Source organism: Ranitomeya variabilis, chromosome 3 (genome assembly GCF_051348905.1).
Source record: "Ranitomeya variabilis isolate aRanVar5 chromosome 3, aRanVar5.hap1, whole genome shotgun sequence".
Lineage (NCBI taxonomy): Eukaryota > Metazoa > Chordata > Amphibia > Anura > Dendrobatidae > Ranitomeya > Ranitomeya variabilis.
The window spans coordinates 591,561,952-591,587,746 of record NC_135234.1 but is presented as its reverse complement, the minus strand read 5'-3'; positions in this window follow the sequence as shown (position 1 = coordinate 591,587,746).

Here is a 25,795-nt window from a genome sequence, read left to right as displayed (position 1 = left end):
GCAAACATGAACTAGCAAGACTTAGCTTCTCAGGAGGAGACAGGTCACAAGGAAAGTCCAGAGAGATCAGAACCAGTACTGAATACAATGACAGCAGGCAAAAAGTGAAGGTCCAGGTGGAGTTAAATAGAGGCCAGACTAGCAGAAAACGAGGCAGCTGGATTCCAGCTACAGACCCGCAGTAAGCACTAAAGGCCACCAGAGGGAGCCCAAGAACAGAACTCACACAATACCACTCATGACAAGGGTTGAGCGACCTTGACCTTTTTAGGGTCGACTCATGTTTTGCGAAACCCGACTTTTTGAAAAGTCGAGTCGGGCGAAATCGGCCGATTACTGCGAAAAGTCGAGGATCGGCCGGAACACGAAACCCTATGCACGTCAATGGGGATATTTTTATTTTATTTTTTTTCTCTCTCTCTCTCTCTCTCTCTCCCCCTCCGTCCCATATTCCCCTCCGTCCCAGCACAGAAAATCTCGTGTTACACATTGCAAATCCCTACTGTGCACAAGCGATAAAATGATGATAGCCGTGCACGCCCCTAACCCTTATGTCATCACTCTGCCCACACTCCTTCATTGGCTGAAAAAATGGCACTAAACTATACGTGACTTTGGCGCCAAGATCGCGTACCGCATGGCCGACCCCACACAGGGATCGGGTCGGGTTTCATGAGACGCCGACTTTGCCAAAAGTCGGCGACTTATGAAAATGAACGATCCGTTTCGCTCAACCCTACTCATGACCACAGGAGGGAGCCTGAGAACGGAATTCACAACAATACACCAGGGGAAGCAGACCAAAAACTGGAATGTATGCCTGAAAAGCCAAGATTTGCAGACCACAGATAGACCAGAAATGTGACTGAGATAACAGACTGTTTCAATATGTTGGCTGTATTTTTTAACATTTTAAAAACAACAAAATACTGTGTACACCAAGGTTGCAGAACAAATACTGGAATGTATACCTGAAAAGCCAAGATTTGCAGACCACAGATAGACCAGAAATGTGACTGAGATAACAGACTGTTTCAATATGTTGGCTGTATTTTTTAACATTTTAAAAACAACAAAATACTGTGTACACCAAGGTTGCAGACCAAATACTGGAATGTATACCTGAAAAGCCAAGATTTGCAGACCACAGATAGACCAGAAATGTGACTGAGATAACAGACTATCTGTGGTCTGCAAATCTTGGCTTTTCAGGTATACATTCCAGTATTTGGTCTGCAACCTTGGTGTACACAGTATTTTGTTGTTTTTAAAATGTTAAAAAATACAGCCAACATATTGAAACAGTCTGTTATCTCAGTCACATTTCTGGTCTGTTTCAATATGTTGGCTGTATTTTTTAACATTTTAAAAACAACAAAATACTGTGTACACCAAGGTTGCAGACCAAATACTGGAATGTATACCTGAAAAGCCAAGATTTGCAGACCACAGATAGTCTTTTATCTCAGTCAGACGCCTGGTCTTTCAATATGTGGCCTGTATTTTGTAAAAAATTTTAAAACAGAAAATTCTGTATACAGAAAGGATAGCAGACCAAAAAATGCAATGTATGCCTGCAAAGCAAGGATTTGGACACCACAGATACACCGTGCGTCTGACCGAAATAGAGTGATTAAAATGTGGCCTTGATTTTTTTGGGACCACCAAAATTGTGTCAATAAGTAGACTATGACACTAAAATAAAAAATTTGTAGTAATAAAATTGTAGAATATTTAGCGCAATGATATTCGATGCGTGTGGCATACAAATCACAGTGCTAAATATAAGAACTGTAGCTAAATATTTTATTGCCAGCTAAAGATTTTTTGGTAACCAAAATGTTTTCCAAAACTGTTGTAATGACACTCCAAAAAACCTATAGTATCCAAAAAAAAGGCCAGAATTTTATGCCCACTCACATCTGATGCCTGGATAAAAAACATCCGTTTTAAATTGTTCGATTTTAATGCTCTTGTGTTAAAATTACCTGGCTGTAGTCTGCAGTGTGACCAAGCAAATAAGTGTTGAAAAAAATGGGGTCTGGATTGCTTTGTACTAAAATTTGCAGGTATAAGGTGCCCCCCCCAAAAAAAAAAAATCATGGCCACGGATATCTGCAGCTAGGTATATATAAAATACTCAGCAGCAGACAGTAATGGAGCCTTTTGATGTATGCAGGGAGATCTATAGACTTGCAGTGCCTGCATGCCTTGCAGTGATGTAGATATGTGCACAAAGACTCCCCTGCCTACCTAGCACAATGATCTATATACCCCGAAATAGCACTAAAAAGTACTGTAGGTTTATCGGGATTTGTGGAATGAACACTAGTAGACCCACACTAACTAATAAAAGAACCCTATCTCAGTTGTAGCTCTCCCTACACTAACTGAGTCCAGAGCAGAATATGCAGAGCAGGGCGGTGTAACAGTATATAGGTACTAAGGAATCTGATAGCATGGGATAAAACCAGTCTGAGAGCAAAGCTGCAGTAAAAGATGTATTTAAACAAAACAGAAATGCTAACAGAATTAACACAGATATTCCTGCAATTGTAACGAGGTGCTCAGCACAATATGGTAATCACAGCACAGTGAATAGCGGGACGTGACCGCTAATATGAACAAGTCCAGCAAGGATATGACGAGGGGACAAACAAGACACTTGACAAGGAAGTCCAGTAGGTTATCAGTGGAAATGCACACAGTACTGAAACTTAGGAATCCAGCAGAAGTGAAGTAGAAATGCACACAGTACTTAAATGAGGAAGTCCAGCAAAACTATGTGCGCACAGCACTCTATTGTGGAAGTTCAATAATATGCAGGTGGTGCATTGAGCATGAAGTCCTGGTGAAAGAGGATGAAGGGAAAAAGAGGGAGAAGCGCTATCTAAGCGTAGTAGATGAGTAAAAAACTCTTTTGGTGAGAAAAGCAACACTAGAATCTTGCTCACCTGGTCTGGTTGTGCAAAGACGCACAACACTGGGAAAAGTTTAGCAAACAAGGGAAATCCTTCCACAGGTGTGCTGCCAGTCACAGCAGTTCCAGAGGTGAGATGCAGCTCAAAGGGGCGAGGCAGACCGCCAAGTAGTGAGCAGCTGAAGCAGGGAGTTCACTAGACCACAGGCAGAAGCTCAGGAGCCAGCAGCACAAAATACTCAGGCACAGAACACCACATGACTCGGACTTAAATAATCAAGACAGACAGGAAGTTCCATGACAAGGTGAGATCCAAAACTCCATCTTGGATCAGGGCGAACAGGAACAAGGGAAGTCCGGAATCCTTACAGGCGGTGTCAGGTCTCTCATAGATCTAATGCTGCTGTGCAGCCAGCCAATCACTGTAATACCGCAACAAAGATGGCAGTGGTATTACAGTGCATGGTAGACAATCCCTGCATGTTCATTGGCACTGTAAAGAATGCCAAAATTGCAGGGCGGAGACACAAGCTCCTGCCTAATAATTCTGGAAATGCTCGGTGCTCGCCGAGTACACCGAGCACAGTGATACTCGGGCAAGTACAGAGTAGTGGTGAGCACGTTCGCTCATCAGTGATCACTAGCGGTGGATGTTGAGACGTGGAGGAAGGCCTTATTAAAATCTAGGCCCAATGTAAAGGAGCAGGTCTCCTAGACTTGTAATGCCCAAACACGAAATGCATAGGCTGACAAACATTTCCCCATGGGGGGTACATTTTTAAAATTTTTTTTATGGGCTTCATAGACACCCTTGCCAAAAATTGGACTGGCTGTAGTAGCACAAAACACGTTAACCCTGGTGATCTAGTGGCGGAAAATGATGACACATTGAGGAAGCCCTTATTAAAAACTGGGCCCTATGTAAAGGAGCCGGTCTCCTAGACTTGTAATGCCCATACACGAAGTGCATGGGCTGACAAACATTTCCCCATGGGGTGTACATTTTTAAAAATATTTTATGGGCATCATAGACACCATTGCAAAAATTTGGACTGGCTGTAGCAGCACAAAACATGTTAACCCTGGTGATCTACAGTAGTGGCTGAGAATGATGACAAGTTGAGGAAGGCCTCATTAAAAACTAGGCCCTATGTAAAGGAGCGGGTCTACTAGACTTGTAATGCATGCGTTGACAAACATTTCCCCATGTGGGGTACATTTTTAAAAAATATTTTATGAGCATCGTAGACACCCTTGCACAAAAAATTATTAACTTTTGCATCACGGAATACGTTCACCCTGGTGTTCGTATGTTTGAGGATGATGAGGATGAGGATAAGGAGGAGGATAAAACCAAAGAGACCAAATCAGGAAGCGTATACCCATGTGTGGTTGTGCAGAGGTGCATGAGAATACTCTTCCACAAAAAAGACTATTTGAGGTTATGTTTAGCTGTTTTTACTTGGTGGTGTACAGAAGTCTTGCCCAATCCAGCCCTTGTTCATTTTTAAGATACCATAGAGATCAAAGCTCAAATGCACTCTAAAAATAACCAGATTGGTGCTCTTAAAGAAAAATAAAATCACTATAATCAAGACGACCTTAAGCACTCAAAACATATCCAAAAAGACTTGGTCCATATGATGGAAAAGGAAATATTTTGTAGTTTATTTTGGTTCACAGCCGAACAATGAATAAACAGAAATAATATTCCCAACGTTTCGGCCTTTATGGCCTTTTTCAAAGATTTTTTCTAAAGAGAAAAACATAAAGAATTCACCATATAACCGGTATCACAGATCTTACAAAAAAAAAAATATATATATATATACACACAAAATTTTATATAATTTTTCATAAATCTTAAACAATTAAATAATTGCCACATATGGTAATAATTTATATATCCTGTAATATACAACATAATGATCAATCATACTGAAATCAAACAAACAAATAAAGGATGTGAATCCACCTATGAAAGAAAATAACAAAAGGGAGGGGCGAACACAGGTTCATAGATATGAAGCCAGAATGTGTCCCTACCAACATATATAGTAATGAACTTGGCACTCGGTATATGCAAATATAGAGCTTTGTTTTATTTATACATCCAGACAGAATGGTTATGAACGTTTTCAGTCCATCAAAGGACCTTCATCAGAACACTCTTTAGCATGAACTGGATATGGAGGGATGCTCTGTAAACGGAAATGAGCGTCCGAATTATGTAAACCTGCTGCAAACCGGTATATGCTGTATACCAGCTAAGGAACATGAGCCAGTAAAGCGCATAAGATAAGGGCAATGTAATTGCAAGGGATCAGCGCTGTGTCCAAGTCCTAATGTGCGCCGTGCAGCAGGGGGGTTTACATAATTTACATAATAGACAGGTTTACATACATTGCCTATTATGCAACATTTTAGTACACCTGTCTGCCTCTGTCTGCCTCTTGAAAGTTCTCCTTGTAGGGTGGGTCTAGAAGTGTCACCAACCAGTAATGAGTGTCACCGAAAATTTTAATAATGCGAGGGTCACGGGAAATGCAGCGCAACATTAAGTCAGCCATGCATGCCAGACTGGTAACAGGCAAGACTTCCGAGTCGACATCAAGAGGATGAATGGCCATGCATCCCTACTCATCCTCCTCCTCCTCCCTGTCCTCAGGCCATCCACGCTGAAGAGATGGTATGACAGCTGTGCTTGTAGTACCGTCTATAGTGCAAGAAAGTAGCTCCTGTTCTTCCTACTCTTCCTCCTCCTTGTCTACCAATCCACATTGGGACGTCATGAGGCTGGGCTGAGTGAAATCACCCTGTATGGTTCCTTGCTCCATGTCCTCATGCTCTGCCTGGATACATCCTCTTTAATTGTGAGCAGAGAAGTTTTCAGAATGCTGAGAAGCGGGATGGTGACGATAATTATGGCATCATCGCCGCTCACCATCTTGGTGCAGTCTTCAAAGTTTTGGAGGATGGTACATATGTCTGACATCCATGTCCACTCCTGAGGTCTTATGTGTGGAGTCTGAACTGAATATTGATGGCCTTGTTGATGCTGGTAGTCAACAACTGCCCTCTTCTGCTCACAAATCCTTTCCAACATATGCAGTGTAGAGTTCCAACGCGTGGGGACATCACACACCAGTCGGTGAGCCGGAAGTTGCAAATGCTGCTGAAGCATGGCAAGGGAGGCTGAAGCTGTAACTGAATTTCTAAAATGGTCTGACAGATGGCGTACTTTCACTAGCAGATCCGGCAGCTCCGGGTAACTTTTGAGAAAACGTTGAATGATGAGGTTAAGCACATCGGCCAGGCAAGGTACGTGTGTGTGAGCTCACCTTGCTTCAAAGCCACCACCAGGTTCCGGCCATTGTCACACACGACCATGCCTGGCTGTAGGTTCAGCGGTGTCATCCAAATATCTGACTGCTCTTTTAGCACTGTCCACAACTCTTCAGCATTGTGCGGTTTGTCACTTAAGCAGATTAGCTTCAGCACAGCCTGTTGCTGCTTGGCTAAGGCAGTGCTTCCAGCTTCTGACTGATGTGTTCATTTCAGAGATGGAGGCTGAAGAGGAGGAGGAGGTGCAGGAGCTGTAGACTGTGGGGGCAACCCTGATTGATGTAGGGCCCGCAATCCTCGGCGTGGGGAAGATGTGTTCCTTTCCAAGGTCCTACTGGGTCCCGGCTTCCACTATGTTAACCCAGTGTGCCGTCAATGAGATGTAACTTCCCTGCCCACAAGCACTTGTCCATGTGTCCATGGTTAGTTGGACTTTCCCAGTAACAGCATTGTTGAGGGCTTGGGTAATGCTGTGGGACATGTACTGGTGTAATGCTGGTATGGCACACCGGGAGAAATAGTGGTGACTGAGGACCGAGTACCTTAAGACAGCCACCGAAATCAGGTTGCGGAAATATTCAATCTCAGCGAGACTAAAAAGTAACATTTCGAGCGCAAACAGAAGAGAAATGTTAGAATTTAATCATGTGGCCTGTGGGGCATTGGCTGGGTATTGCGCTTGCATTCCAATTACTGGGGTATAGACAAATGAAGGCTGCTCTGGGACAAGGACATGGATGGGCTTGATTATGGTGCTGGTTGACTGTGGGCAACAACAGGTGCAGGGCCTGAGGCATCTTCACAGGCACAGTGAACAGGGATTATACGTAAAACAGTGGAAGAAGCAGTGGTGTCACCTGCATACAGTGTTCCTGGAGCCTGGGGTTCAGTCCACAAAGTTGGGTGCTTTGCTGCCATGTGGCTAATCATGCTGATGGTGATCAGGCTGGTAGTTTTGCTACCCCTGCTGATGCGAGAATGACAGGTGCTTTAAATGGCCTGTTTGGGGTTATTTTCAGAGTCTTTACAAAATGACCAGACTCAGGAAGATCTAACAGTTGGAATGGCAACTTCCGTCATGTTGGTGTTACGAGGAACGGATGCATGCCTTCTGTCTGTGGCCACCATACTGCTTCTTCCTGCCTGTTGGGGTGATATGCCTTTTTCTCCATGTGTGCTGCTGTACTCGCTCTGCATGTCCTCCTGCAGTCACTATGTCATCCACCACCTAATCTTCCACATCCACACCTTGCTCCTCCTAACTTTCTGCCAATTGTGTCTCATCATCATCCACCTCTTGTGACACTTTCCCACCATCGCCTTCGTGTGTCGGTGGCTGTTCAAATCTTTGGGCATCGCTACATGCGATCTCATGAGGCCCCACTTCAAGTTGACCAGCCGAGAGTCCAAAAATCTTTAAAGCGAAAACTGAACAGCTCTTCGGAGTGTCCAAGTGAGGCTTCAGTTGTCTCAGGGCACTCGGCATGGTGGGAGGAAGGAGGTTCAGGGTGAGTAGTATCCTGTCCACACTCACGGCTACTCAGACTTGACAGTGTGGAAGACATGGTGGTGGTGGTGGTGGCTAAGAGACTGGAAGCATTGTCCGCTATCCAACCAACAACCGTTTCACACTGCTCTGGCTTCAATTGTGGTGTGCTGTGGTCCCCTAGAAACTGGGACAGGAAGGTCGAGCACAAAGACGTGGGTCTTTGTTGTGGCCCACTTTCAGCTTGGCCACGGCCTTGTCCTCTGCATGCACCATCAGCATCATGTCCACTTCCCCGTCCCTTGCCTTGCCCATTTTAAATGGACTACTTAAATATTTGAAAAGCTCAATGCAAGTGGATTAATTTGGAGAAGATTTACAGCAGAGGTGTCAAACTGCATTCCTCGAGGGCCGCAAACCATGAGTGTTTTCAAGATTTCCTTTGCATTCCACAAGGTGCTGGAATCATTCTGTGCAGGTGATTAAATTATCACCTGTGCAATACAAGGAAATCCTGAAAACATGACCTGTTTGCGGCCCTCGAGGAATGCAGTTTGACACCTCTGACTTACAGTACAGACCAAAAGTTTGGACACACCTTCTCATTAGTGTTGAGCATTCCGATACCGCAAGTATCGGGTATCGGCCGATATTTGCTGTATCGGAATTCCGATACCGAGATCCGATACTTTTGTGGTATCGGGTATCGGTATCGAAACAACATTAATGTGTAAAATAAAGAATTAAAATAAAAAATATTGCTATACTCACCTCTCCGACGCAGCCTGCACCTTACCGAGGGAACCGGCAGCGTTGTTTGCTTAAAATTCACGCTTTAACATCCTTACGCGAAGTCCCGGCTTGTGATTGGTCGCGCGCCGCCCATGTGGCCGGGACGCAACCAATCACAGCAAGCCGTGATGTAATTTCAGGTCCTTCAGGATTTTAAAATTACGTTCCGGCGTTGTGATTGGTTGCGTCGCGGTCACATGGGCGACGCAACCAATCACAAGCCGTGACGTCACAGGAGGCAGGAGACGCGCGCATTTTAAAATGCGCGCGTCTCCTGCCTCCCGTGATGTCACGGCTTGTGATTGGTTGCGTCGCCCATGTGACCGCGACGCAACCAATCACAGCAAGCCGTGACGTAATTTCAGGTCCTTCAGGATTTTAAAATTACGTTCTGGCGTTGTGATTGGTTGCGTCGCGGTCACATGGGCGACGCAACCAATCACAAGACGTGACGTCACGGGAGGCAGGAGACGCGCGCATTTTAAAATGCGCGCGTCTCCTGCCTCCCGTGACGTCACGGCTTGTGATTGGTTGCGTCGCCCATGTGACCGCGACGCAACCAATCACAACGCCGGAACGTAATTTTAAAATCCTGAAGGACCTGAAATTACGTCACGGCTTGCTGTGATTGGTTGCGTCCCGGCCACATGGGCGGCGCGCGACCAATCACAAGCCGGGACTTCGCGTAAGGATGTTAAAGCGCGAATTTTAAGCAAACAACGCTGCCGGTTCCCTCGGTAAGGTGCAGGCTGCGTCGGAGAGGTGAGTATAGCAATATTTTTTATTTTAATTCTTTATTTTACACATTAATATGGTTCCCAGGGCCTGAAGGAGAGTTTCCTCTCCTTCAGACCCTGGGAACCATCAGGGATACCGTCCGATACATGAGTCTCATTGACTTGTATTGGTATCGGGTATCGGTATCGGATTAGATCCGATACTTTGCCGGTATCGGCCGATACTTTCCGATACCGATACTTTCAAGTATCGGACGGTATCGCTCAACACTACTTCTCATTTAAAGATGTTTCTGTATTTTCATGACTATGAAAATTGTACATTCACACTGAAGGCATCAAAACTATGAATTAACACATGTGGAATTATATACTTAACAAAAAAATGAGAAACAACTGAAAATATGTCTTATAGGTTCCAGGTTCTTCGAAGTAGCCACCTTTTGCTTTGATGACTGATTTGCACACTCTTGGCATTCTCTTGATGAGCTTCAAGAGGTAGTCACCGGAAATGGTCTTCCAACAATCTTTAAGGAGTTCCCAGATATGCTTAGCACTTGTTGGCCCTTTTGACTTCACTCTGCGGTCCAGCTCACCCCAAACCATCTCGATTGGGTTAAGGTCTGGTGACTGTGGAGGCCAGGTCATCTGGCGTTGCACCCCATCACTCTCCTTCTTGGTGAAATAGCCCTTACACAACCTGGAGGTGTGTTTGGGGTTATTGTCCTGTTGAAAAATAAATGATGGTCCAACTAAACGCAAACCGGATGGAATAGCATGCCGCTGCAAGATGCTATGGTAGCCATGCTGCTTCAGTATGCCTTCAATTTTGAATAAATCCCCAACAGTGTCACCAGAAAAGCACCCCCACACCATCACACCTCCTCCTCCATGCTTCACGATGAGAACCAGGCATATAGAGTCCATCCGTTCACTTTTTCTGCGTCGCACAAAGACACGGTGGTTGGAACCAAAGATCTCAAATTTGGACTCATCAGACAAAAGCACAGGTTTCCACTGGTCTAATGTCCATTCCTTGTGTTCTTTAGCCCAAAAAAGTCTCTTCTGCTTGTTGCCTGTCCTTAGCAGTGGTTTTCTAGCAGCTATTTTACCATGAAAGCCTGCTGCACAAAGTCTCCTCTTAACAGTTGTTGTAGAGATGTGTCTGCTGCTAGAACTCTGTGTGGCATTGACCTCATCTCTAATCTGAGCTGCTGTTAACCTGTGATTTGTGAGGCTGGTGACTTGGATAAACTTTTCCTCAGAAGCAGAGGTGACTCTTGGTCTTCCTTTCCTGGGGCGGTCATCATGTGAGCCAGTTTCATTGTAGCGCTTGGTGGTTTTTGCAACTGCACTTGGAGACACTTTCAAAGTTTTCCCAATTTTTCGGACTGACTGACTTTCATTTCTTAAAGTAATGATGGCCACTCATTTTTCTTTAATTAGCTGCATTTTTCTTGCCATAATACAAATTCTAACAGTCTATTCAGTGGGACTATCAGCTGTGTATCCACCAGACTTCTGCTCAACACAACTGATGGTCCCATCCTAATTTATAAGGCAAGAAATCCCACTTATTAAACCTGACAGAGCACACCTGTGAAGTGAAAACCATTTCCGGTGACTACCTCATGAAGCTCATCAAGAGAATGCCAAGAGTGTGCAAGGCAGTCATCAAAGCAAAAGGTGGCTACGTTGAAGAACCTAGAATATAAGACATATTTTCAGTTGTTTCACACTTTTTTGTTAAGTATATAATTCCACATGTGTTAATTCATAGTTTTGATGCCTTCAGTGTGAACTTACAATTTTCATAGTCATGAAAATACAGAAAAATCTTTAAATGAGAAGGTGTGTCCAAACTTTTGGTCTGTACTGTATATGTGATCAGTATGCCTGAAAAGCAAGTATTTGGAGACCACAGATACACCTAGCGTCTGACAGAGATAACAGACAGTTAAAATATGTTGTCTGAAAGTAAGCTACAAAATAATGAGTAGACCAAGGCTAGCAGAAAAAAAAATACAACGTATGCCTTGCAAAGCAAAGATTTGGACACCACAAATACACCAGGCATCTGACGGAGATAGCAGACTGTATAAATTTTATTAATTTTTTTAAAATTTTTTAAAACACTAAATACTGAGTAGACCAAGGCTAGCTGACAAAACAATGCAGCGTAGGCCTGCAAAGCGAAGATTTTGACACCACAGATACACCAGGCATCTGACGGAGATAACAGACTATTTAAATGTGTGGCTTTTTTTTTAAAGAAAAACATTTTTAAAACACTAAAAAATGATTAGCCGAAGGCTTGCAGACAAAACAATGCAACTGATGCCTGCAAAGCGAAGATTTTGACACCACAGATACACCAGGCATCTGTCGGAGATAACAGACCGTTTAAATGTGTGGCCTTTTTTTTTTAAGAATTTTTTTTAGAAAACACTAAATAATGATTAGCCGAAGGCTATCAGACAAAACAATGCAACATATGCCTGCAATGTGAAGATTTTGAAACCACAGATACACCAGGTATCTGACAGAGATAACAGACTGTAAACATTTTTTTTTAAATAACTAATGAGTAGACCAAGGGTAGCAGACTAAACAATGCAACGTATGCCTGCAAAGCAAGGATTTTGACACCACAGATACACCAGGTATCAGCCAGAGATAACAGACTGACCAAAATGTGGCCTTGATTTTTTGGGGCCCATTTTTTGGGGGCTGCGGGCTCACGCTGTGATTAAACAGCATGGGAACTGCGACTGTCTGACTGGCAGTAATGATTTTACCACCAATCAGAAGCAGTGTTTGGCTGTCCAATCTGAGACTGGGAGGTGATGAGCTCTTGTCAGGTGCTTCCAGTTCCCTTGATTATTCAGCTACTTAAATGAGTTGACAGTCCCAGATAGCTGTCACCTCAACAGGTGAACCTATACAATTCAATAATGGTAGTGGCCTCTTTCAGCATTAAATCACATCATGACTAGGGTTGAGCGACTTTCATTTTTTTAAGATCGAGTCGGGTTTTGCGAAACCTGACTTTGTCCAAAGTCGAGTCGAGTAAAGTCGGCCGATTATCGCGAAAAGTCGGGGATCGACCGAAACATGAAACCCAATGCAAGTCAATGGGGAAGCATAGTCGGCAGTGAGTGGAGGCCAGGAAAACACCTACAGTGCCCATTTTAATGCCAAAAACATCCATTCTTGTTTCTGAAGCTTGTCAATCTTAATTAACTTTCTAATAATAGTTGGGCATTGGAAATGGGGGGTCATTTGGCAAAAGTTGTGGGGGGTAGGGCTGGTTCAAGGTTTTAGTGGGCCCAGGAAATGTGGACTACATCACGGCGGTGGAGCAGTGAGAGGTAAGTATTTCAACTTTGCAAGTGCTGTGATCCTGAGCAAGCAGGGAGGCCCACTCGTTCGCATTGGCACTGGCACAGGGCCCCTCAAAGTATGGCGGTGTGTTTGCATGGCAGGGGCGCCTCCCACCGGCAGCGACACTTTTGCGTACTCTGAGGGGCCCTGTGTCATGAATCCCAATGGCTAGGGATAGCACAGGACAAGCAAAGTACAAATAACTAACGGACGAGCTCTAGGGTGATGGAACCTGGGCTGACCGCTGCCCTACGCCTGACAAACGCAACTAGAGATAGCCAGGGAGCGTGCCTACGTTGGTTCTAGACGCCACGCACCAGCCTAAGGGCTAACTAGTACTGCAGAGAAAATAAAGACCTCACTTGCCTCCAGGGGAATGAACCCCAAAAGATATAGTTGCCCCCCACATGTATTGACGGTGAAATGAGAGGAAGGCACACACTTAGAGATGATATATATAGCTTTAGCAAATTGAGGCCCGCTGTAAACTAGAAAACAGAACGATACAAAAGGGGACTGAGCGGTCAGCAAAAAACCCTAATCAAAAAAACCATCCTGAGATTACAAGAACCCATGTGCCAACTCATGGCACATGGGGAGAACCTCAGTCCACTAGAGCTACCAGCTAGCATAGAGACATAATAAGCAAGCTGGACAAAAAACCAAACAACTGAAAATCAGCACTTAGCTTATCCTGAAAGATCTGGGAGCAGGTAGGCAGGAACCAAACAGAGCACATCTGAATACATTGATAGCCGGCAAGGAAATGACAGAAAGGCCAGGTAAAATAGGAAACACCCAGCCTCTGATGGACAGGTGGAAACCAAAGGCCGCAACCCACCAAAGTCACCCAGTACCAGCAACAACCACCAGAGGGAGCCCACAAACAGAATCCACAACAGTACCCCCCCCTTGAGGAGGGGTCACCGAACCCTCACGAGAACCCCCAGGGCGATCAGGGTGAGCTCTATGGAAGGCGCGGACCAAATCAGTCGCATGAACATCGGAGGCGACCACCCAGGAATTATCCTCCTGACCATAACCCTTCCACTTAACCAAATACTGGAGTTTGTGTCTGGAAACACGAGAATCCAAGATCTTCTCAACAACATACTCCAATTCTCCCTCCACCAGCACCGGAGCAGGAGGCTCAACCGAAGGAACAACGGGCACCTCATACCTCCACAACAACGACCGATGGAACACATTATGAATAGCAAACGATGCTGGGAGATCCAAACGAAAAGATACAGGGTTAAGAATCTCCGAGATCCTATAAGGACCGATGAACCGAGGCTTGAACTTAGGAGAAGAGACCTTCATAGGGACAAAACGAGAAGACAACCACACCAAATCCCCAACAAGAAGTCAGGGACCCACGCGGCGACGGCGATTAGCAAACTGCTGAGTCTTCTCCTGAGATAACTTCAAATTGTCCACCACCTGATTCCAAATCTGATGTAGCCTGTCCACCACCACGTCCACTCCAGGACAATCCGAAGACTCCACCTGACCAGAGGAAAAACGTGGATGAAACCCCGAATTACAAAAAAAAGGAGAGACCAACGTGGCAGAACTAGCCCGATTATTAAGAGCAAATTCGGCCAGTGGCAAAAAAGCAACCCAGTCATCTTGATCAGCAGAAACAAAACACCTCAAATAAGTTTCCAAGGTCTGATTAGTTCGCTCCGTCTGGCCATTCGTCTGAGGATGGAATGCAGACGAGAAAGACAAATCAATGCCCATCTTGGCACAAAACGTCCGCCAAAATCTAGACACAAACTGGGATCCCCTGTCAGAAACGATATTCTCCGGAATCCCATGCAAACGAACCACGTTCTGAAAAAATAAAGGGACCAACTCAGAGGAGGAGGGCAACTTAGGCAAGGGCACCAAATGAACCATCTTAGAAAAGCGGTCACACACAACCCAGATAACGGACATTTTCTGTGAAACCGGGAGATCAGAAATAAAATCCATGGAAATGTGCGTCCAAGGCCTCTTCGGGATGGGCAAGGATAACAACAACCCACTGGCCCGAGAACAGCAAGGCTTAGCTCGAGCACACACTTCACAAGACTGCACAAAGGTGCGCACATCCCTAGACAAGGAAGGCCACCAAAAAGACCTGGCCACCAAGTCTCTAGTACCAAATATTCCAGGATGACCAGCCAACACAGAAGAATGGACCTCGGAGATGACTCTACTGGTCCAATCATCTGGAACAAACAGTCTTTCTGGTGGACAACGATCCGGTTTATCCACCTGAAACTCCTGCAATGCATGTCGCAAGTCTGGGGATACGGCGGACACTATTACCCCATCCCTAAGGATACCAGTAGGCCCAGAGTCTCCAGGAGAGTCAGGCACAAAACTCCTGGAAAGAGCATCTGCCTTCACATTCTTTGAACCTGGCAGGTATGAAACCATGAAATTGAAACGAGAAAAAAACAACGACCAACGAGCCTGTCTAGGATTCAAACGCCTGGCAGACTCATGGTAAATGAGATTCTTGTGATCAGTCAAGACCACCACACGATGTTTAGCACCCTCAAGCCAATGACGCCACTCCTCAAATGCCCACTTCATGGCCAAAAGCTCCCGATTACCCACATCATAATTGCGCTCGGCGGGCGAGAATTTTCTAGAGAAGAATGCACATGGCTTCATCACCGAGCCATTAGAACTTCTCTGTGACAAAACCGCCCCCGCTCCAATCTCGGAAGCATCAACCTCAACCTGAAAAGGAAGTGAAACATCTGGTTGACACAACACAGGAGCAGAAGAAAACCGGCGCTTAAGTTCCTGAAAGGCCCCCACGGCCGCAGGAGACCAATCAGCAACTTCAGCACCCTTTTTAGTCAAATCAGTCAAAGGTTTAACAATACTGGAAAAATTAGCAATGAACCGACGATAAAAATTAGCAAACCCCAAGAACTTCTGAAGGCTCTTAACAGATGTAGGCTGTGTCCAGTCACAAATAGCCTGAACCTTGACGGGATCCATCTCAATAGTAGAAGGAGAAAAAATGTACCCCAAAAAAGAAATCTTCTGGACTCCGAAGAGACACTTTGAGCCCTTCACAAACAGAGAATTGGCCCGCAGAACCTGAAACACCTTCCTGACCTGTAGAACATGAGACTCCCAGTCATCAGAAAACACCAAAATATCATCCTAATACACAATCATAAACTTATCCAGATATTCACGGAAAATATTGTGCATAAAGGACTGAAAGACTGACGGAGCATTGGAGAGTCCAAAAGGCATTACCAAATACTCAAAATGGCCCTCAGGCGTATTAAATGCGGTTTTCCACTCATCACCCTGTTTTATCCGCACCAGATTATACGCACCGCGAAGATCTATCTTAGTGAACCACCTAGCCCCCTTAATGCGAGCAAACAAATCAGTCAATAATGGCAATGGATACTGATATTTGACTGTAATCTTATTCAGAAGGCGATAATCTATACAAGGCCTCAGGGAACCATCTTTTTTTGCCACGAAAAAAAAACCTGCTCCCAGAGGGGACGAAGATGGACGAATATGTCCCTTTTCCAAGGACTCCTTAATATAATTCCGCATAGCAGTATGCTCTGGCAGTGACAGATTAAATAAACGACCCTTAGGGAACTTACTGCCCGGAATCAATTCTATAGCACAGTCACACTCTCTATGAGGAGGGAGCGAATTGAGCTTAGGCTCCTCAAAAACATCCCTATAGTCAGACAAAAACGCAGGGATCTCAGAAGGAGTAGATGAAGCGATTGAAATCGGAGGTGCATCATCATGAACCCCCTGACATCCCCAGCTTAACACAGACATTGTTTTCCAGTCCAGGACAGGATTATGAGCTTGTAACCATGGCAGACCAAGCACTAGTACATCATGTAAATTATACAGTACAAGGAAGCGAATCACCTCCTGATGAACGGGAGTCATGCGCATGGTCACTTGTGTCCAATACTGCGGTTTATTCATAGCCAATGGTGTAGAGTCAATTCCCTTCAGAGGAATAGGAACTTCCAGAGGCTCCAGACTAAAACCGCAGCGTTTAGCAAATGACCAATCCATAAGACTCAGGGCAGCGCCCGAATCCACATAGGCATCGACGGAAATGGAAGACAGTGAAAAAATCAGAGTCACAGACAAAATGAACTTAGGCTGCAGAGTACCAATGGCAAAAGATTTATCAACCCTTTTTGTGCGTTTAGAGCATGCTGATATAACATGAGCTGAATCACCACAATAAAAACACAACGTTCACTTCTGGACTGAATTCTATCACATTGCATAGTCTCAGGTGCCTGTTCAGACGACACCGCCAACTGGTGCACGGGTTTGCGCTCCCGTAAACGCCGATCAATCTGAATGGCCATAGCCATAGACTCATTCAGACCTGTAGGCGTAGGGAACCCCACCATAATATCCTTAATGGCCTCAGAAAGACCATTTCTGAAGTTTGCAGCCAGGGCGCACTCATTCCACTGAGTAAGCACCGACCATTTCCGAAATTTTTGACAATATATTTCCGTTTCATCATGCCCCTGAGAAAGGGCTAATAAAGCCTTTTCAGCCTGAATCTCCAGGTTAGGTTCCTCATAGGGCAATCCCAATGCCAGAAAAAACGCATCCACACTGAGCAATGCAGGATCCCCTGGTGCCAATGCAAATGCCCAATTCTGAGGGTCGCCCCGCAGGAAAGATATTACAATCTTGACCTGTTGAGCAGGGTCTCCAGAGGAGCGAGATTTTAAAGAAAGAAACAATTTACAATTGTTCCTGAAATTCAGGAAGGTAGATCTATCTCCAGAAAAGAACTCTGGAATAGGAATTCTAGGTTCAGACATGGGAGTGTGAACAACAAAATCCTGTATGTTTTGAACTTTTGCCGCGAGATTACTCAGGCTGGAAGCCAAACTCTGGACATCCATGTTAAACAGCTAAGATCAGAGCCATTCATGGGTTAAGAGGAGGTAAGAAGCAGCTAGACAGCAATTAAGGGCTAGGCAGCAAAACTCTGAAGGGAAAAAAAAAAAAAAATTTCCCTTAAACACTTCTTTTTCTCCTGCTTCAGCCCAAACAATTAACACTTTGTGGGCCGGCTATACTGTCATGAATCCCAATGGCTAGGGATAGCACAGGACAAGCAAAGTACAAATAACTAACGGACGAGCTCTAGGGTGATGGAACCTGGGCTGACCGCTGCCCTACGCCTGACAAACGCAACTAGAGATAGCCAGGGAGCGTGCCTACGTTGGTTCTAGACGCCACGCACCAGCCTAAGGGCTAACTAGTACTGCAGAGAAAATAAAGACCTCACTTGCCTCCAGAGGAATGAACCCCAAAAGATATAGTTGCCCCCCACATGTATTGATGGTGAAATGAGAGGAAGGCACACACTTAGAGATGATATATATAGCTTTAGCAAATTGAGGCCCACTGTAAACTAGAAAGCAGAACGATACAAAAGGGGACTGAGCGGTCAGCAAAAAACCCTAATCAAAAAAACCATCCTGAGATTACAAGAACCCATGTGCCAACTCATGGCACATGGGGAGAACCTCAGTCCACTAGAGCTACCAGCTAGCATAGAGACATAATAAGCAAGCTGGACAAAAAACCAAACAACTGAAAATCAGCACTTAGCTTATCCTGAAAGATCTGGGAGCAGGTAGGCAGGAACCAAACAGAGCACATCTGAATACATTGATAGCCGGCAAGGAAATGACAGAAAGGCCAGGTAAAATAGGAAACACCCAGCCTCTGATGGACAGGTGGAAACCAAAGGCCGCAACCCACCAAAGTCACCCAGTACCAGCAACAACCACCAGAGGGAGCCCACAAACAGAATCCACAACAGCCCTGTGCCTGTGACGTCACCAACGAGTATGCCCCCCTACCTGTTGAAGAAACCTGCTCTTTCATCTGCACCTTCCTCTTTGTCCCTGTGTAAGGTGGTATAGTATGCGGGAAGGGGAACCTGACTTTCAGCAGGGTCAGATTGTGGCTGTGTAGCGTGCAAGGGGAATGTAGTGGTCTGGGTCAAAGTACCACAAGACTCATCTAGCACCGGCTGCAGCATTGGTGTGGTCAGCGGAGGAGGATTGCAAGGAGGGACCACAGACAGGCTTACTAGGCCTAAGATAAATAAAAATAGGCCCAAGGCAGTTTTAAATAGGTTACATAGGTACACAGGCAGCATTGGTGTGGTCAGTGGAGGAGGATTGCAAGGAGGGACCGCAGACAGGCTTACTAGGCCTAAAATAAATAAAAATCGGCCCAAGGCAGTTTTAAATAGGTTACATGGGTACACAGGCAGCATTGGTGTGGTCAGTGGAGGAGGATTGCAAGGAGGGACCACAGACAGGCTTTCTAGGCCTAAAATAAATAAAAATAGGCTCAAGGCACTTAGAGTTATCTCGCAGGGGTACACAGGCAGCATTGGTGTGGTCAGCGGAGGACGATTGCAAGGAGTGTCTGACACAGTTAGTTCTCCCAAAAAATAAATAGATGTTAATGTCTCGCAAAACAACAAAACAAAAAAAAAAAGTGTGGCATACTTAGGTACAGGGGTTGGCGCCTCTACTGAGTTTCAGACATAGTAGTTTGGCAATACGTATTTACTGGTGTCAATATAGGACACTGACCCTGACTATTTTAACTAATATCATACATGTCAACAAATTGGTATTGTCAGTGCCAGGCATTGAAGGATGTCAGCGCATAGACTAAACATTGTTGGAGCTGTGAGAGATAATTTTGCACGTGGTAGAGCACAGATTGAGCTGGGGGGGGAACTCTCTTGTGGCCGGCGGTACAGGCCCAGGGCCCCTCATGTTACAACGGTGTGTCTGACGTTGGTTGCGCGCCATCCCCGCCAGAGACACTTTATTGTACTATGAGGGACCCAGTGGCAGTGCCGTCGACCAAAAGTGGCCACACCCACCTCTTCAGACAAACAGCACTCTAACGGGTGCTTGCGCCAAGTGGCGAGACCACGGCCCCGTGGGGGTAGTTTTCCCATTTAGGGAGGTGTAAACATGTCGTATGCTGGACAAACAGCTGCTGCAAATTAAGAGATTGGAACACTCAGTAAGACCAGTCCACAAGCAAGACCTTTTTATAGGAAAGCTAGGTGTCAGCCGGGAAAGGTGGGGCAAAATATTTTGAAATCCAGGAGTGGTTCATTTTAATGAAGGTTAGATCATCAACATTTTGGGTAGCCAGACGAGTCCTTTTTTCGGTTAATATTGAACCAGCAGCACTGAATACTCTTTCTGATAGCACACTAGCTGCTGGGCAAGCAAGCTCCTGCAATGCATATTCTGCCAATTCAGGCCAGGTGTCTAATTTGGATGCCCAGTAATCAAATGGGAATGACGCTTGAGGGAGAACATCGATAAGGGCTGAAAAATAGTTAGTAACCATACTGGACAAATGTTGTCTCCTGTCACTTTGAATAGATGCTGCAGTACCTGTCCTGTCTGCGGCCATTGCGAAATCACTCCACAACCTGGTCAGAAAACCCCTCTGTCCAACGCCACTTCTGATTTGTGCACCTCTAACACCTCTGCCATGTAGCCCCCTGCAGCTCGTGTGAGAACCATCACCGGCGCTGTGTGCTGGGAATGCCTGAATCAAACGGTCTACAAGAGTTGCTTGTTTGGTTGCTAATATTTGTTCGAGGTTCTCATGTGGCATAATATTTTGCAATTTGCCTTTATAGCGAGGATCAAGGAGGCAGGCCAACCAGTAATCATCATCGGTCATCATTTTAAGAATGCATGGGTCCCTTTTGAGGATACGTAAGGCATAATCCGCCATGTTGGCCAAAGTTCCAGTAGTCAAATCTGCGGTTGTGCTGGTTTGAGGGGCAGTTACAGGCAAATCTACGTCACTTGTCTCCCTCAAAAAACCTGAACCCGGCCTTGCCACACCAGCAATTTCCATTGGACCCGGAGAAGCTTCCTCATTTAAAAAATACTCATCCCCATCATCCTCCTCGTTCTCCTCCTCTTCGCCCGCTACCTCATCCTGTAGACTGCCCTGACCAGACAATGGCTGACTGTCATCAAGGCTTTCCTCTTCCTCGGCTGCAGACGCCTGCTCCTTTATGTGCGTCAAACTTTGCATCAGAAGACGCATTAGGGGGATGCTCATGCTTATAATGACGTTGTCTGCACTAACCAGCCATGTGCATTCCTCAAAACATTGAAGGACTTGACAGAGGTCTTGGAGCTTCGACCACTGCACAGCAGACAACTCCATGTCTGCCATCCAACTGCCTGCCCGTGTATGTGTATCCTCCCACAAATACATAACAGCACGCCTCTGTTCGCACAGTCTCTGAAGCAGGTGCAGTGTTGAGTTCCACCTTGTTGCAACATCGATGATTAAGCGATGCTGGGGAAGGTTCAAAGACCGCTGATAGTTCCGCATACGGCTGGAGTGTACGGGCGAACAGCGGATATCAGAGCAAAGTCTGCGCACTTTGAGGAGCAGGTTGGGTAACCCCGGATAACTTTTCAGGAAGCACTGCACCACCAGGTTTAAGGTGTGAGCCAGGCAAGGAATGTGTTTCAGTTGGGAAAGGGCTATGGCAGCCATGAAATTCCATCCGTTATCACTCACTACCTTGCCTGCCTCAAGATGTACAGTGCCCAGCCATGACTGGGTTTCTTTCTGCAAGAACTCGGACAGAACTTCCGCGGTGTGTCTGTTGTCGCCCAAACACTTCATTGCAGTTCAATACAGCCTGCTGACGCTTGCCACTAGCTGTCCCATAATGGCACATCTGGTGTGCAACAGTGGCAGCTGCGGATGGAGTGGATGTGCGACTGCGGTCTGTGGACGAGCTCTCGCTTCTGCAGGAGGATGAGGAGGAGGAGGGGGGCGAACTCCTACAGCCAACTGTTTCCTAGACCGTGGGCTAGGCAGAACTGTCCCAATATTGCTGTCCCCTGTGGACCCTGCATCCACCACATTCACCCAGTGTGCCGTGATGGACACGTAACGTCCCTGGCCATGCCTACTGGTCCATGCATCTGTTGTCAGGTGCACCTTTGTAGTCACAGATTGCCTGAGTGCATGGACGATGCACTCTTTAACATGGTGGTAGAGGGCTGGGATGGCTTTTCTCGAAAAGAAGTGTCGACTGGGTAACTCGTAGCGTGGTACAGCATAGTCCATCAGCGCTTTGAAAGCTTTGCTTTCAACTAACCGGTAGGGCATCATCTCTAATGAGATTAGTCTAGCAATGTGGGCGTTCAAACCCTGTGTACGCGGATGCGAGGATGAGTACTTCTTTTTCCTAATGAGAGTCTCATGAAGGGTGAGCTGGACTGGAGAGCTGCATACGGTGGAACTAGCGGGGGTGCCGGTGGACATGGGTGACTTAGAGAGGGTTGGAGATGGTATTCTTGCCGGTGCCCTACATGCAGTGTTTCCTACTACTAACCTGGTGATTCCCTGACTGCTTTGGCCTGGTGACGAAAGCTGCACAGATACTGCAGGTGGTGCGGGAAATGGTGGGCTTACAGGGAGGGAAGGGATGTAGCGTTGCTGACTAGCTTAATTGGCCGAGGGTGCTGCAACCTTTAGGGACGTTTGGTAGTTAGTCCAGGCTTGCAAATGCATGGTGGTTAAATGTCTATGCATACAACTTGTATTTAGACTTTTAAGATTCTGACCTCTGCTTAAGGTAGTTGAACATTTTTGACAGATGACTTTGTGCTGATCATTTGGATGTTGTTTAAAAAAATGCCAGACTGCACTCTTTCTACTATCGGATACCTTTTCAGGCATTGCAGACTGAGCTTCTTTAACCGGATGGCCACGCTGTCCTCCAACTGGTTTTGGTTTTGCCAAGCGTTTTTGGCCAGATACGGGCCCGGCAGATGGAACCTGTTGTGATGTTGATGCCTGCTGCGGCTCCTCCTCCTCCGCTTCAGAACTACTGCCGCCTGCACCCTGTTCCCCCAATGGCTGCCAATCGGGGTCAACAACTGGGTCATCTATGACCTCCTCTTCTATGTTGTGTGCAACTTCGTCTGTGTCACCGTGTAAGCCGGTGGTATAGCGTTCGTGACGGGGCACCATAGTCTCCGCTGGGTTTGATTCTGGCTCAGTACACTGCGAGGGCAATGTTCTGGTCTGAGTCAAAGGAACAGCATAGTAATCTGGCTGTGGCTTTGCATCTGTGCACTCCATGTCCGATTCAACTTCTAATGGGCATGGCCTGTTAACTGTTTCACTGTCTAACCCAGGAACGGTATGTGTAAAGAGCTCCATGGAGTAACCCGTTGTGTCGCCTGACGCATCCTTCTCTCTTGTTCTGGGTGAAGAAGACAAGGAAGCGACTTGTCCCTGACCATGAACATCCACTAACAACGCGCTGCTTTTACATTTAGCACTTTCAGAAGAGGAGGCAAAAGAGCTAGAGGCTGAGTCAGCAAGGAAAGCCAAAACTTGTTCTTGCTGCTCCGGCTTTAAAAGCGGTTTTCCTACTCCCAGAAAAGGGAGCGTTCGAGGCCTTGTGTAGCCAGACGACGAACCTGGCTCAACAACTCGAGGCTTAGGTGCTGTACTGCTTTTACCACGACCACCTGATGCTCCACCACCACTACCATCATTACCAGCTGACAATGACCGCCCACGGCCATGACCTCTTCCACCAGACTTCCTCATTGTTTGCAAAACGTAACCAAAGTAACGGTATTTGTTACTGTAAAACAACTTATAAGGTGAACTCAAACTTCTGTAGGATTTATATATACCTTTATAGGTGCCTGACACTGAAAGGAAAATCAGGCCCAATGTTACACACTAGGTTTTCTGTGCCCCAATAATTTGAGACAGATGGCACACACAGGACCGGCACTCAAGCAGAAATGCCAATCCTAATCTCCCACTATTTTTTTTTTCAGGGAGAATTTAAAAAAAATAAAAAAATTAACAGTATGACACACTAAGTTTTCTGTGCCCCAATAATTTGAGACAGATGGCACACACAGGACCGGCACTCAAGCAGAAATGCCAATCTTACTCTCCTACTATTTTTTTTTTCAGGGAGAATTTAAAAAAAAACAAAAAAATTAACAGTATGACACACTAGGTTTTCTGTGTACCAATAATTTGAGACAGATGGCACACACAGGACCGGCACTCAAGCAGAAATGCCAATCTTAATCTCCCACTATTTTTTTTTTTCAGGGAGAATTTAAAAAAAAAAAAAAATGGCCCAGTATTACACACTAGGTTTTCTGTGGCACACAATGAGAGACAGATGCCACACACAGCACTGGCACAGAGGCAGACTTGCCAATCTTTATCTCCCACTATTTATTTATTTTTTTCAGGGAGAATAAAAAAAAAAAAAAATGGCCCAGTATTACACACTAGGTTTTCTGTGGCACACAATGAGAGTCAGATGCCACACACAGCACTGGCACAGAGGCAGACTTGCCAATCATTATCTCCCTGCAGTAATCTCAGAAAAGTATGGCAGGCAGCTATAAAAAGGACAGCTGCACACAAAAGTGTGGACAAACAAACAAGATAGCTGTGCAGAAAGGAAGGAACAACAGGATTTGTGCTTTGAAAAAAGCAGTTGGTTTGCACAGCGGCGTACACACAGCAACACAGCTATCAGGGAGCCTGAGGAAAAAAAAATGTAGCTTCCACTGTCCCTGCAAACAAAAGGTGGTGTTGGACAGTGGAAATCGCTACAGCACAAGCGGTTTGGGGGTGAATGTACCCTGCCTAACACTATCCCTGCTTCTGACGAAGCGGCACCTCTCCCTACGCTCAGATCAGCAGCAGTAAGATGGCGGTCGGCGGGAACGCCCCTTTATAGCCCCTGTGACGCCAAAGAAAGCAAGCCAATCACTGCAATGCCCTTCTCTAAGATGGTGGGGACTGAGATCTATGTGATCACGCTGTCCACACTCTGCATCCACCTTAATTGGCTGAGAAATGGCACTTTTAGCGTCATTGAAACGCGACTTTGGCGTGAAAGTCGCGTACCGCATGGCCGACCCCACACAGGGATCGGGTCGGGTTTCATGAAACCCGACTTTGCCAAAAGTCGGCGACTTATGAAAATGACCGATCCGTTTCGCTCAACCCTAATCATGACACTATAAACATTTTTTTCAGGATGGTTTGAGAAACATAAGAAAGAATTCAAGTTGTTGACTTGGTCTCCAAATTCTCAAATTTTAATCTGATTGCGCATCTGTGGGATGTTCTAGTAAAACAGAAGCCACACCTCACAATATAAAGGACTTACAAGTACAACTGCTAATGTCCAGGTGTCAGATACCACAGGACACCTTCCTGTTGCAAACAAAACAGACCATTGAGGCATGGTGTCCACAGCACTCTATTGATGGGACTTGATTTTCTTGAACAACACACACAGATACAGGTGTAATAAGTGTTGTCAATAGGAGATACTGTTGCCATAACAGAGAGTGTACCTAATCTACAATAATATATTGTAGGTGGCATCTGTTAAAGTATGACCGACATTAATATTGGGACTTAAGCAGAAAAGAACCAGCAGAAAAATGCCTTTGCATCTTGAATCCATCACATAGTGCCTTCTGTTTCCACATCTTACCCAGGTAAGGAACATACCTGGTCATACATGTGGTGTAAAGAATACAAGATTCAGCAGACAACACCACTTTCTTCCATTGAAAAACTTGTTCACTCTCCATCAGAGTTTTGAGCACCCATGATCCTGATTCTGGTTTATCGCAACCTTTTTTTTTACCACTTTTGGCAGGTGCTTACAGCTGTACCCTGGGAACATGCCACACAACCTGCCATATCGGAAATTCTCTTGCCATTTTAGAGAAGCTCATGCTAACTCCTCAACAATTGCCATTGAAATAATCAATGCTTTTGAATTCATTTCTTAGCAGTTTCAATATTCTGGCTGATACATATTTATATTGTAGTGTAGAGATTCCTACCATGCTTAGAATCTGAAAACAACGTGCACCTCTCTTGGAAACAAGTCCTGTCATTTTGTATAGTGGAAAGAGAAAGAAAAAGCGTGAGGGTTTCACAGAATAAACTACAAACCATAAAGGTCAATGATATGGATATTTGAAATAA